The sequence below is a fragment of the Jatropha curcas genome, chromosome 7 (genome assembly GCF_041381405.1).
Source record: "Jatropha curcas cultivar XTBG-Jc1 chromosome 7, XTBG_Jcur_1.0, whole genome shotgun sequence".
Lineage (NCBI taxonomy): Eukaryota > Viridiplantae > Streptophyta > Magnoliopsida > Malpighiales > Euphorbiaceae > Jatropha > Jatropha curcas.
The window spans coordinates 20136224-20147769 of NC_143157.1; the positions used below are offsets into that span (position 1 = coordinate 20136224).

The following is an 11546-nucleotide window of genomic DNA, read 5'->3' on the forward strand; positions in this document are numbered from 1 at the left end:
TTACCCATAGGTCAAAGTGATAATTCGAACCTTATCGATCAGCTTGAGAGGCAAAATATGGTTAAATTTAGAGATAACTTTTGCAAATTAAAAGGTTTGATCCGTGAAAAAAACACTTCTAAACCGGTAGGGTAGGGTAGGGTAGTTTACTCTTATCACAAGCTTTCCGGCGATGGTCATCACTGCCCACCCGTAATTTCTGGTAATTTACTCTTATCTTTCCCTGTAATCTTCCTCTTAATGTGTTGGGTTATAGATGCTATTTGATCAAATTGTATGGTTTATCAGTTGAGTTTCATTCTCTACCTTTTGTTGGAAGACTGTATTTTTTTATATATTCCTACTGCCCCCTTTTATGCTAAGCTTTGTTATGTGATTGCCTTTTGTGTTCTTTTATGTTGTACAATATAATGGATGCATAAAGGGGAAAATTTTATTTTCAGGGAAAAACAAAGAAGAGTTTTGAGTCAGCTCGTATGGATTGATGATTTTGATTTTCATGTATGTATGTATGCATGCATGCGGTACTGATGAGGCCAACTGCATAAAGTGACTGAAGAGAACGCAAATTAGACCGACTATTTTATGACTCTATTTTGATTGTTATTTTGTGGTTTTAAATTTTTAACTAGAAGACAGATTCTGAGAATTTATATGCTTTAAATATTTCAATTTTCAAGAAAACAAATTCTTTTGCACAGGGAAATTCTTCCACTTTCACAATTATTAAAAAGTTTATTTCTTTCAATTAGCCTGAAGTTGTTCTTGTGCTGGTTAAATTGTTGTCCTGAACTTGGAATTTGTATCTAGTTCTCTAAGCGGGTTCTGCTCAATTTTCTTGAGTGTAATACATATTTATAAGGATTTAAAATCTAAAGGTATAGCCTGGGTTGGGAACATTTATCAGAGGTTTGAAACAATGTGCCAGGTAGTCGACAGCATTGTGAACCAGGTATCGATTCTTCTCTTTTCTTTTTTTCTTTTCTTTTTTTTTCATTCTTTTATCTCCTGGATACAAGCATTTTCCACTTGTTTTAGCTGTTCTTCTTGAGAAGTATCTGCTCATGTTTACTTGAATGAGTGTAATACACACACACACACACACACACACACACACACACACACACACACACATATACATCAATATCCTTGCATCACAATTGTAGATTATGTTCTTGGTAACTGCATTCCTGCATATATCAGATCCTCAAACTTGATTTTGCAATTCCCCTGTGCTTGAACTGCTTCTTTTACAGAATACTGTTAGATATGTTGAAAACCAGGTGCACACTGTGGGTGAGAGCATGAAAAAGTTTTGCGATGTTGTTCAAGATATTATTCCTCCTATAGTTGATCCTGTAAGATGTGAGGCTCAAGCAGTGGCTATAAAAGGAAATGCTGTTGTTGGTACCTATATTAAATCAATGATTGGTATTGAGGAAGATCATGGACGTATGGATCCCATAAAGCAGTCATTTGCAGAGCCCAGTGATTTTGATGTGAGGAATCAGCCCAGTAATACGATCAGTGGACACCACTTTGTAAACCAATCAACTACTGCAACCCCCATGGATTCCCTTGAGGTGACAGCATTTGACTCTGATCCAGGAAACATCAACGATGTTTTGACAAATGATTTGGGCACACCAGGTCCAGGAAAAATTGATGATATTTCAACAAATAAAATCTCTGATTTGAGCACAGAAGAAAATACAGTATTGGAGAAGTCCAATATACCTGAGGCTTTGGAGTTAATTGCTCCTGAAGAGAAAGAACTACTCCATGCATCAATACCTGGTGAATTCATTGATTGCACTCACGAAAGTGCTCGTGTTTCTCCTGAGGAGAAAAAGTCATTACATGTATCGCTATCCAGTGAATTCATTCATTCTAATGGTGAAAATGCTTTTGTTTCTATGGGTGAGGTGTCACCTGCAACTTCAGTTCATGAAGAGGAGCATAGGTCTGCCCAAAAGATGGAAACAGCTTGTTACAGCCTTGCAGATGATTCTTATTCTGTGTCTGATTCTTTAAGTGTTGTTTCTGTGTCTGAAATGGCTTTTTCAGCTGCCTCCTCCTGTGGTTCAAAATATACAGAACCTCGTACTCTGCATGAGAATTCATTTAATGACATCCTCACAGTAGTGTCTTGTAGTAACCCTATTAGTGTGGCTGGCCATGATTCTCATGGTTCGAATGCACTCTCCTCATCTATTTCTGCTCCAGTTGCATCTAGAGACAGGAAGTAGCAGAGACTGGGTCCACTTGCTCCAACAATGTCCTGTCATTGGAATCTGCCGGTTGGTTTTCCCAATTTTATATTCTAGCATTCCTTCTGTATTTGGTAGAAGAAGAACCTGTAGAATGTGCTTATGAAGTTAATTATCTCATCATGTGTCTTGTACTATCTCACTAGGTAACAAACAGAGTAAGCGTTTGGGGATATAGAGACTTGACCAGCATTTGCACATTTAGACATCTTGGGAGACAATATAAATCTTATTAGGAAGATAGTCTTAGCATTGTAAATGACCTTATCAATTGACAAACTGACAAGTATGTAAGATTTATTTATTCATAACTAGGAAGAATCAGTTTTATGTAGTTGTTTGCTTATGTAGGGTGTGCATGTGAGCCTAGTAATTTCTGTGCATCTTTTAGAAAATGGGCACAACAATTTCTTTTGAAAAATATATCAGATGATATAGTCTAATTGAAGAAAAGGAAAATAGATGCAATGTACACATATTATACCTGGAGCTTCCATGCATGTGTATTTAATGCACATGACGAGCATAATTTACTTGCTTTTCCGTCTGGTCACTTATCAAGGTCATTCTTTTTGAGGTGAAGTGTGTTGATACTATTTTACAGTACACCTTATTGCTTAGATGGCAGCATAATACAATTGGTTTTATCTTTTATAAAAATTGACATGCATTTGTCTAGTGTTTTACAACATTTCTAAATTGATATAGTGTTTTACAATTGATACTTATCTAGTAATTTAGGAGCTCTATTAAAATAAGATAAAATTTGAATCTAAGGTGAAATTGTAATTGACTGTGACCCTTATTAGAACCATATATTTGCTATAATTTGAATTCAAGGTGCAGTTGTGATAAAAAGTTAAAAGTGAGTGTCTGAGAAATTAAGGTTATTTAGGGGTGAAATTGTTATAATCGCTAAAGTTTAGCGTATTTTATAGTATAATTTAGCCGACTCATTCTTTGGGTTAAGTTAATTCAAGTATAAGTTATAGGACCCATATTTAATATATATTATTCATTAATTTTGACCAATTTCGAATTGGGGTATAATTGTGACAAAAAATTTTAGTTGGAGTGCTTAAGGGTTTAAATTGAATTTATGGTGAAATTATTACAAGACGCAAAGTTTAAAGGTATTTAATAGTTTACCCAAATTTTCAATAGACAATTGAAATCATCTTTATTCATTATTTAATAAAAAGTCTCTTACGAATTTTCAAACAAATTAATCTATTTTGTCATTTTAAAATCATAAAAATGGGATTGACTTGTTTAGACCCGGTTTATGGACTCACTATAAATCAAACCAATGCAAAATTATTTTTATTTATTGAATTGAAAGTATTTCTAATTATAGACTAAAAAAAGAATAAAATGGAAACAATTTTAAAATGTTCATAGTCGTAGATCTTGTCTAGGCAAGTCTAATCTTAAAAATGCACTATCAAGTTAGCAAATTTGAAAAGTGAATAATTATATTTGAAATTTTTTGATATATTATAAAATTATGAAAAAATCAAACCATGGCAACATTATTTCATTTAAAGCTAAATAGTTCCTAAGCATTGGAATGTCTAATTAGTTATTTAATCATCGTGGCACCATTATTTTGGAAAAAAAAATATTTTTTAATTATATTGTTTTCTTTTGAAATTTCGTTTTGTATTCATCTCCTTATCCTGGCATATTAAAAGATTGCGAGGTGTTAATTTATTGAAAAAAAAAAAAAAAAAAAAAAAAAAAAAAAGAGAATGTTGTCTTGTCTAGGGCATATGTTTGGGTCAAAAAACAAAGTAAACTGAAAAGTGGAATTAATTTGCTACATTTGGTTACATGTGTTTGTCTTTAAATGCAATTGTTCATTGTTATCTATGTGTTTTGTAATAAATTTCTGAAAACACATACACGTCACTTGATTACATTTTTTTGTCTTTAAACTCACCGATTTGTTGTCATCTAAATGTTCTGTTTTGTCCCTAAATTTCCAAAAAAACACGTAAGAGTTAGTTGGGTATTTCTGACCATGCACTTATAAAAGAGAAAAGATAAAGTTAGAACTGTTAGAGTTTTGGGCAAAGAAGTGAATGAGAAATAACATTATCTGCAGAACTTTTAGAAACAAATTTTGCAGTAAAGAAAGGAACAAATTCTGCAGATTTTAGGCTTCAAAGGAGAAGGATTATGAAAAACATTATGAAATAGGAGTTTTCACAGTGGGCATAATTCATTGATCAAGTTTCATACTTAAATACAGAAAGATTAAAGTATCACAAATACGGTTTACTATCAATCTCATATTTTCCCATACTTTAATCTTTACTTCGTAACTTATCTCATAGTTAACTATCCAAGCCATACTTCTAAAACTAAAAAGGCTGCAACATAATATAATAGTAATAAACAAAATATTTTCATAATGTGACGACAAGAATGTCATAACCTTCAACATGAACACTGTTTAAAAATCTTTAGTTTCATTGATTCGGTTCATAAATGGAGTAGTAAAATTTAATGGGAATTTCATAAAGAAATTAGAGTAGTAATAATTGAATTATTGTTGTCCTTTAAGAGACCAAAAGGGTCCTATATATATTAGTACAACTTTTAGAATAATTATTTTCTTATTTTTTTAATTATGATTTAATTGTCCTATATATATTAGTACAACTTTTAGAATAATTATTTTCTTATTTTTAATTTCACAAGTTGGAGCATTTTAATGTGTACAATTTTATAAATTATGGTATTCACTCAATCAAAGTTAAATTAGAGGTATCACAAGATTTTTTACAAAAAAAATAAAATAGTAAATTTATACATTAAACTTTTTTTTTAAATGGTTCCTACACTGGGGAAGGTAGTACCTTTTTACTTATATATATATATATATATATACTTTTCTTTCCAAAAGCCTTGATTAGAATCTTCCCTTAACATTAATCTTGTAAGAAAAGTAGTTTTATATAATTGAAAATCACTTAATTTTTTACATTTTAAGTTACTTAATAACTCTGCATTTTTATCTTTTAAATGAGATGGATCTCCTATAAAATGTAACGAAATAGTGAGAATTAAGGTTGACACAGCATCCTGAATTACATCACCATTTGCATCATAAATAGGTTCATCATCTTCATTAATTAAAACGGAATTTAATATTTCTAAATGTTGTTGGGGAGTTAAATGATAATCCCACCAACCTTTTAATTGGCCTGTGAAGCCAGCAATGATTATTTCAGCTATAGCCTTATCAGACACAAGGGACTGAGTTTTATAAGCATTAGCTGCCATAGTCATTTGTTGTAAAATACTTAATATATTATATTCACTTAAACCATCTATATTCCATTCATAAATAGTTGAAGCATTATATTTAAATTGTGACAAAGAATTTGGTTTATCAATGAGTCCTAAATCTGAAGCTCTATTTACTATAGCATTATGATGTATAGGATTTAGTTCAAAATGTTTATTATTTTCAAAATGTTTAATGTCTTCTGAGTCAGGTTCACTAATCTCAGAATTAGAATTATTAGAATTTTCTTCTATAATATTTATGTTTCTTGAAGTTTCAGTATCAGGAACTACGTGTTGAGTAGTGTCTGAACTTAGTTCAAGTTTAGTTAATTGGTCTTTTAATCTATTTACAAATTCATTTTGACTTGACTGTGAAATTTGATAAGGTTTAAAAACATGAGATTTTATTGGTTCTTTACCTTTCACAGTTTCATTTAATTTTGGTTTATCTTCCAAAATATGTTCAATTTTCTTTAATTGTGTATTTATGCAAATTAAACTAGCATTACTAAAATTATTTTGTTCAATAATTTTTTTATCATTATCATTTTCTCTTGCTATTTTATAAGGTGCACAAATTATTTCAGTATCTTGATGTTTTAATTTACTAATTGTTTTAGGAGGAAAATCCTTTTTAATTGTTTGATTATTTACAATCCATTCTGGACGTTTGTCTCGAACAGATATGGGGTTTAAAGTTTTTTCAGACATAGCTTTTTTATTTAATGCAAACCATTCAAAGAATTTTAAAATGTGTTTAGTATTTTGTGTATAATTTAAATACTCAGATTTTATATCTTCAAAAGAATGAGTTTTTAAAATCTTTTTCATCTTAATTAAATTTTTAGTTTTTGAAATTTCTTTTAAAAATCTTTTCTCAATATCAGTTTGTTCTTCTTTAATGAGTGCATTTAATTCTCTATTTAATTCACTAACATTTTCAGTTATAGCTGAAGCTGTTGGTGATTCAGGTGATTCATTGTTTAAATGTGATTGCTGTTGAATATAAGTTTCTATAGGGGTATAAACCGCCTGTGGTATAGAAGAACTATAATCAACACCTTTCATTTTAAAAGACTGATTTGAATTAGGGATATCCGATGTAGAATATCTTGGTTTTATTAATGTTTGGATTATTGGTTTAGATTCAGTGTCTTTATATTTAGCATAAATAACAGAAGGTATATGAGAATTAGGTCTATCATTTTCTTCTGAAATAACAGAGGAAGACGACCCTGTATATCTTATACTATGACTTCTATTAAATTTTAATGTAACTTTACCATCTTCAAACTGTTCAATTTTTTGTAAATTGATGTTTGGTTTGATTTTATCAGAAATTGGAGGAGGAACAATGCCTTCCAAAATCCATTCCTCAGGAAGTGTTATATCTTTCCATTGGATGGTTTTAGGTATAACAGTATGAGTTTTACTCAAATCTGTTTGCAGAAAACGTGTTTCTCCAATTTTAGGTTGTAATTTATATTTAGTTGCAAAAGCTGAGTTCATAGCTTTATAATGAATTTTATAAATCAAAGCAATAGGAATAGATCCTTGCTTCATCTTATAATTATGAGTTTTAATTTCCAAAATGATACTTTCTAAAATATTTAAATCATTTAAAGAAACAGTTATATCAGGATATGCTTCAAAGGATATGGGACCTTCACTTAAGCTAGTCTCCACTGATCCGAATAAAGAGTCCTGAAAATTTAAAAATCTAGCATCTCTTATGACTGCAAGAATACTAGTGTTTAATCCTTCTCTGGTTAAAGGTTTTATTCCAACTTGAATTAATCCAATATGAATATATTTATATTTTTTATTTTTATGATGTTGTAACGTTTTAGAAGAGAGAAGAGTAATTCTTTCAAAAGGTTTACTTAATTGAAAATCTCTTTCTTCTGTTTTAATTACATAATCAGTTTTAAATAAATTAAATTTAGAAATTTTATAAATTTGTTCTTTATCAACTTTAGGTATTTCCCATTCATCAATGGCTTTACTAAAATCTTGTAAAATTAATTCATTTCTGTTTATAACCTTTTTGATTTCTGAAGATTCAGAATCATTGGATTTAATACTGCTTACTGATCTACACAATAAAGGATCCATTTTAATATATCAAATAAGTTTTGGACTTAGCCGGTTATACCCTGCCCGGTTATACCCTGCTCGGTTATACCCTTTCGATGCCCCTCATGGGTCTTATACTACTTATGGGTTCAGTGGAAGAGGGTTCAGTGGACACTGCCAACACTAAATTGATATACTTCAAATGAGTACTTTATTAATGTTTATCAATAAGAGTTTTAAATCGTTTGGCTCTGATACCAACAAAAAAGACAAAGCGGAAGCAAACTTAGATGAATTAACTTATACTTGATTTTAGTTACTGGAAGCAATTATAAATGGATATACAATAAACAAACATACAATATAAACAATAATAGTTTCTGATGTGGAAGATCAGTTTAAACTGCAACCACAGAGCATACTTATAATTTATTTTTATTTTAATAATTTATTTATCAATCAACTCAATTTATTTTATTTTTATTTTATTTTAATGGTTTAGGGTTCCTGCAACCTTAACCTGGGATCCCCAGAATTAAGTCAGAGTGATAGAGGGAGAAGAGAAGAGTGTGCCGTTAACACGGTCTTACCAAAGTAGCAATTTATATATGAAATTTAAATTTACAATAATGAAATACAATATACAAATATAATTTATAAACTTATAAATGAAACTTTAATGACGGTTGTTTATACTTACAAAGAAATAGATTTTTAGTTAGACTTTCGCTAACCTTGAATCTTTTACAAAGGGAGAAGTTTTAGAGAGAGTGTTTAAGTGTCCGTTTTAAACCGTGCTTACAAATGAAAAAAGACTCCCTATAAATAGAAAAAATAAGGAATCTATACTATTTGGCTTCTTTATCTTTTACTGTGGCTGAACAGTGACTTGTTCCTTGCTTTTCCTGCAGATGAACAGTGACCTGTCGCCTTCTTTTACTGTGCAAATAGTGGTTGGCTTCTACTGTTTGAACAGGAGCTTGACCTTTACTGTGGACCTTTTACTGTGCTTGTCTTTTACTGTGTTGAACAGTGGTTGACCTTTACTGTTGGTGAATAGATGTTGGTCGTCCACATGATCTTTACAAATAAAACGTTATAATTTTCAATTATAATGTGAAGGAATAAGGTTCCCTCTGCCTTGGTTTATATGGACTCAGAACAGGATGAGGACGAAGACGTGTCCTTCTTTTTCTTTTTTATTTTTTCTTTTTCTTTTTTGGCTTTTGCCTTTATTCTTTCTTTTTCTTTTTCTTTTTTGGCTTTTGCCTTTATTCTTTCTTTTTCTTTTTCTTTATCTCTTTTGGCCTTTGTGCCTGTTTTACTTTGAACGTTTATGAGTGACATGGCGTCACTATCTTCAGAATCGTCAACAGAAGATAAGGAATCTGTTGAAGAAGATGAAGATAAAATGACTTTAGATTTGCCTCTATGATGGGCTTTAGATGATTGTCCAGATGATGTACTCTGGGCTTTACTAGTTGATGGATTTACCTGAGGATCTGAACCTGTAGAAAGTTGGGAAAACATTTCTTGACAGATTAGTTTATATTCCTCGGGTGTTTTAGCCGCAGCTAACCGGGCCTGGCATTGGGCCTTCTGGATACCGAATTGTGGGTTATCCTGAATAGCTAATGTTGTGGCATAGGTTATTGCTGGTTTAGATGGGCTGGAGAGTTTGGACCTGATCCATTTATTTATGGTTAACTCGGTGGTGGTATTCTTAAAAGATCCCCACCATTTTATCTTGTGACGTTTTAGTAACATGGGAATTTGGGTTCCCTGTATATATTGGACTTCAACATACCATTGGTAGACCCATGGAGTGAAGAAGGTTATACAGAAATACATCAAAGATGGGATATGCACTTCTGCAGGTGTAGGTTTATAATGGGCTTTAAAATAGTGATATAAGGAAAGATATTCAGAAGGAATGATTTCCTCTGAAATGCCTTTAAATTGCCACCAATGTTTAAACCAATTGGGGATTTTAAGATCAATACGAAAAGTCTGATCAAAATATATCAACCAAGAATGGGTGGTATTGGGATTTTGAATACAAAATACTTTATCCCAAGCCTCCTTATAATCAAAATAGTTATACGTAACATTAGTCGTATGTTTATGTAAAACTTTAAATTTTACTGGAGTATAAAGAGAAGATACGGGCCAATCTTTATTGTGAATGACGCGTTTTATTTGAATAGAAGAATATAAAATAATAGATTTATTATTTCTATCAAATGTATGTTTAATTTTGACAGATCCAGTATCTACCAAAATATTTAGATAATATTCCTGAGGTTTAGAAAGATCAATTGGAGTAAAATACCAATCCTCAGGGTAATAGTTTTTAACAATTTGCCAAGGATTAATATGATTATATCCATCCTCAACTGTAGTTTCAAAATTATATAAGGATTTAATAAACCATTTTTGCAAATGATTTTTATATTGGATTTTTGGCAAATCCACAGCCATCAACGGATTTGATAATTCTTTACTGTCTACCGTTTGAGACAGAATAGCCGTATCATGAGCGGATACGATCGCTTTAGATTTAGAAGACATACCTGTCTCTTCCGCTGTAGAAGAGGCTATACTCTGTAAGGCTTTAATGACTTCAGGGGATTGGCTAAGTTCATCAATCCATCTTTTAAGGTCTGGTTTACTGTTTAAGGTTTTAGTGATGTCTTCGGAATGCTCAGACAGAGCTTTAGTGGGTGAGTTGATAGGGGAGTCTGGTTCCTGTTTAGGTTGTTTACCTTTATCCTTCTTGCGTCCCATTGCGCTGTAGAAATTCTCTAGTAAGAAAATCAGGGATATTGTTAGAAGTACCTTTAATAAACTCAATATCAAACTCAAAAATACTTAGTAAGGCTTGCCATCTGGCAAAAATCTGTTTAGCAGCAAGATTTTTAACATCTTTTTGCAAAACATCTTTTGCAGATTGACAATCTATCCTTAATAAAAATTTTTGATTTAACAAATCAGACTGAAATTTATTTATACAAATTACGATACTCAAAATTTCTTTTTTAATAGTAGAATAATTAATTTGAGCAGGATTCCAATGACCAGAGGTGTATTGGATTATACGCTCTTTACTATTTATGGTTTGTTTTAAAATACCTCCATAACCAATATCAGAAGCATCTGTTTCAACAATTTTGAAAGTAGTTGGATCTAGTATATACAAATAAGGTATTTCTTTTACTAAAAGTTTTATCTGTTTTACCAATTGAGTATGCTTATTAGTCCAAGGACTAGCATTTTTACGTAATCTATCATGCAAAGGTTTTATCATGCAATTTAAATTAGGATAAAAATCTATAACATAGTTTAAACAACCAAGAAATCTCTGTAGTTGTGTTTTATTAGTAATAATATCAGGAAATTTCTCTCCAAATACTAAAGTTCTTTCGATAGGCTGTATTATACCTTGCTCGATATAATGTCCTAAGAAACGTACTTTAATTTTAAATAAGTCCATTTTAGTTTTACTGAGTGCTAAACCATTTTTTCTAATGATCATACAAAATGTTTTTAAATGTTTAAAATGATCATCAATAGTTTGGCTAAAAATTAGCACATCATCAATATAAACAATACAAAATTGAGAATAAGGATTAAAGATATCATTCATAATCCTCTGAAATTCAAAAGGAGCATTTTTTAGTCCAAACGGCATTACATTCCATTCATACTGTCCAAATGGAACTGTAAATGCAGTTTTATATCTGTCTCTAGGGGCAATTTGAATTTGCCAATAGCCAGATTTCATATCAAATTTACTAAAGATATTAGCATTATAAAGCTTTTTTAATAAATCTTTTTTATTTGGAATAGGATACCTAATCCATTTTAAAGCTGTATTTAAAGGTTTATAATTGATTACCAATC

General features: G+C 30.8%; 1 non-coding gene across 1 annotated transcript; it reads left to right on the forward strand.

The window, feature by feature from the left end:
• Window positions 1-232: 232 nt before the first annotated feature.
• On the forward strand, window positions 233-2742 carry LOC119371455 (uncharacterized). The gene is made up of 2 exons (XR_016321635.1): window positions 233-952; window positions 1257-2742. It is a non-coding gene; the product is annotated as an uncharacterized LOC119371455 (transcript).
• The last annotated feature ends 8804 nt before the right edge of the window (window positions 2743-11546 follow it).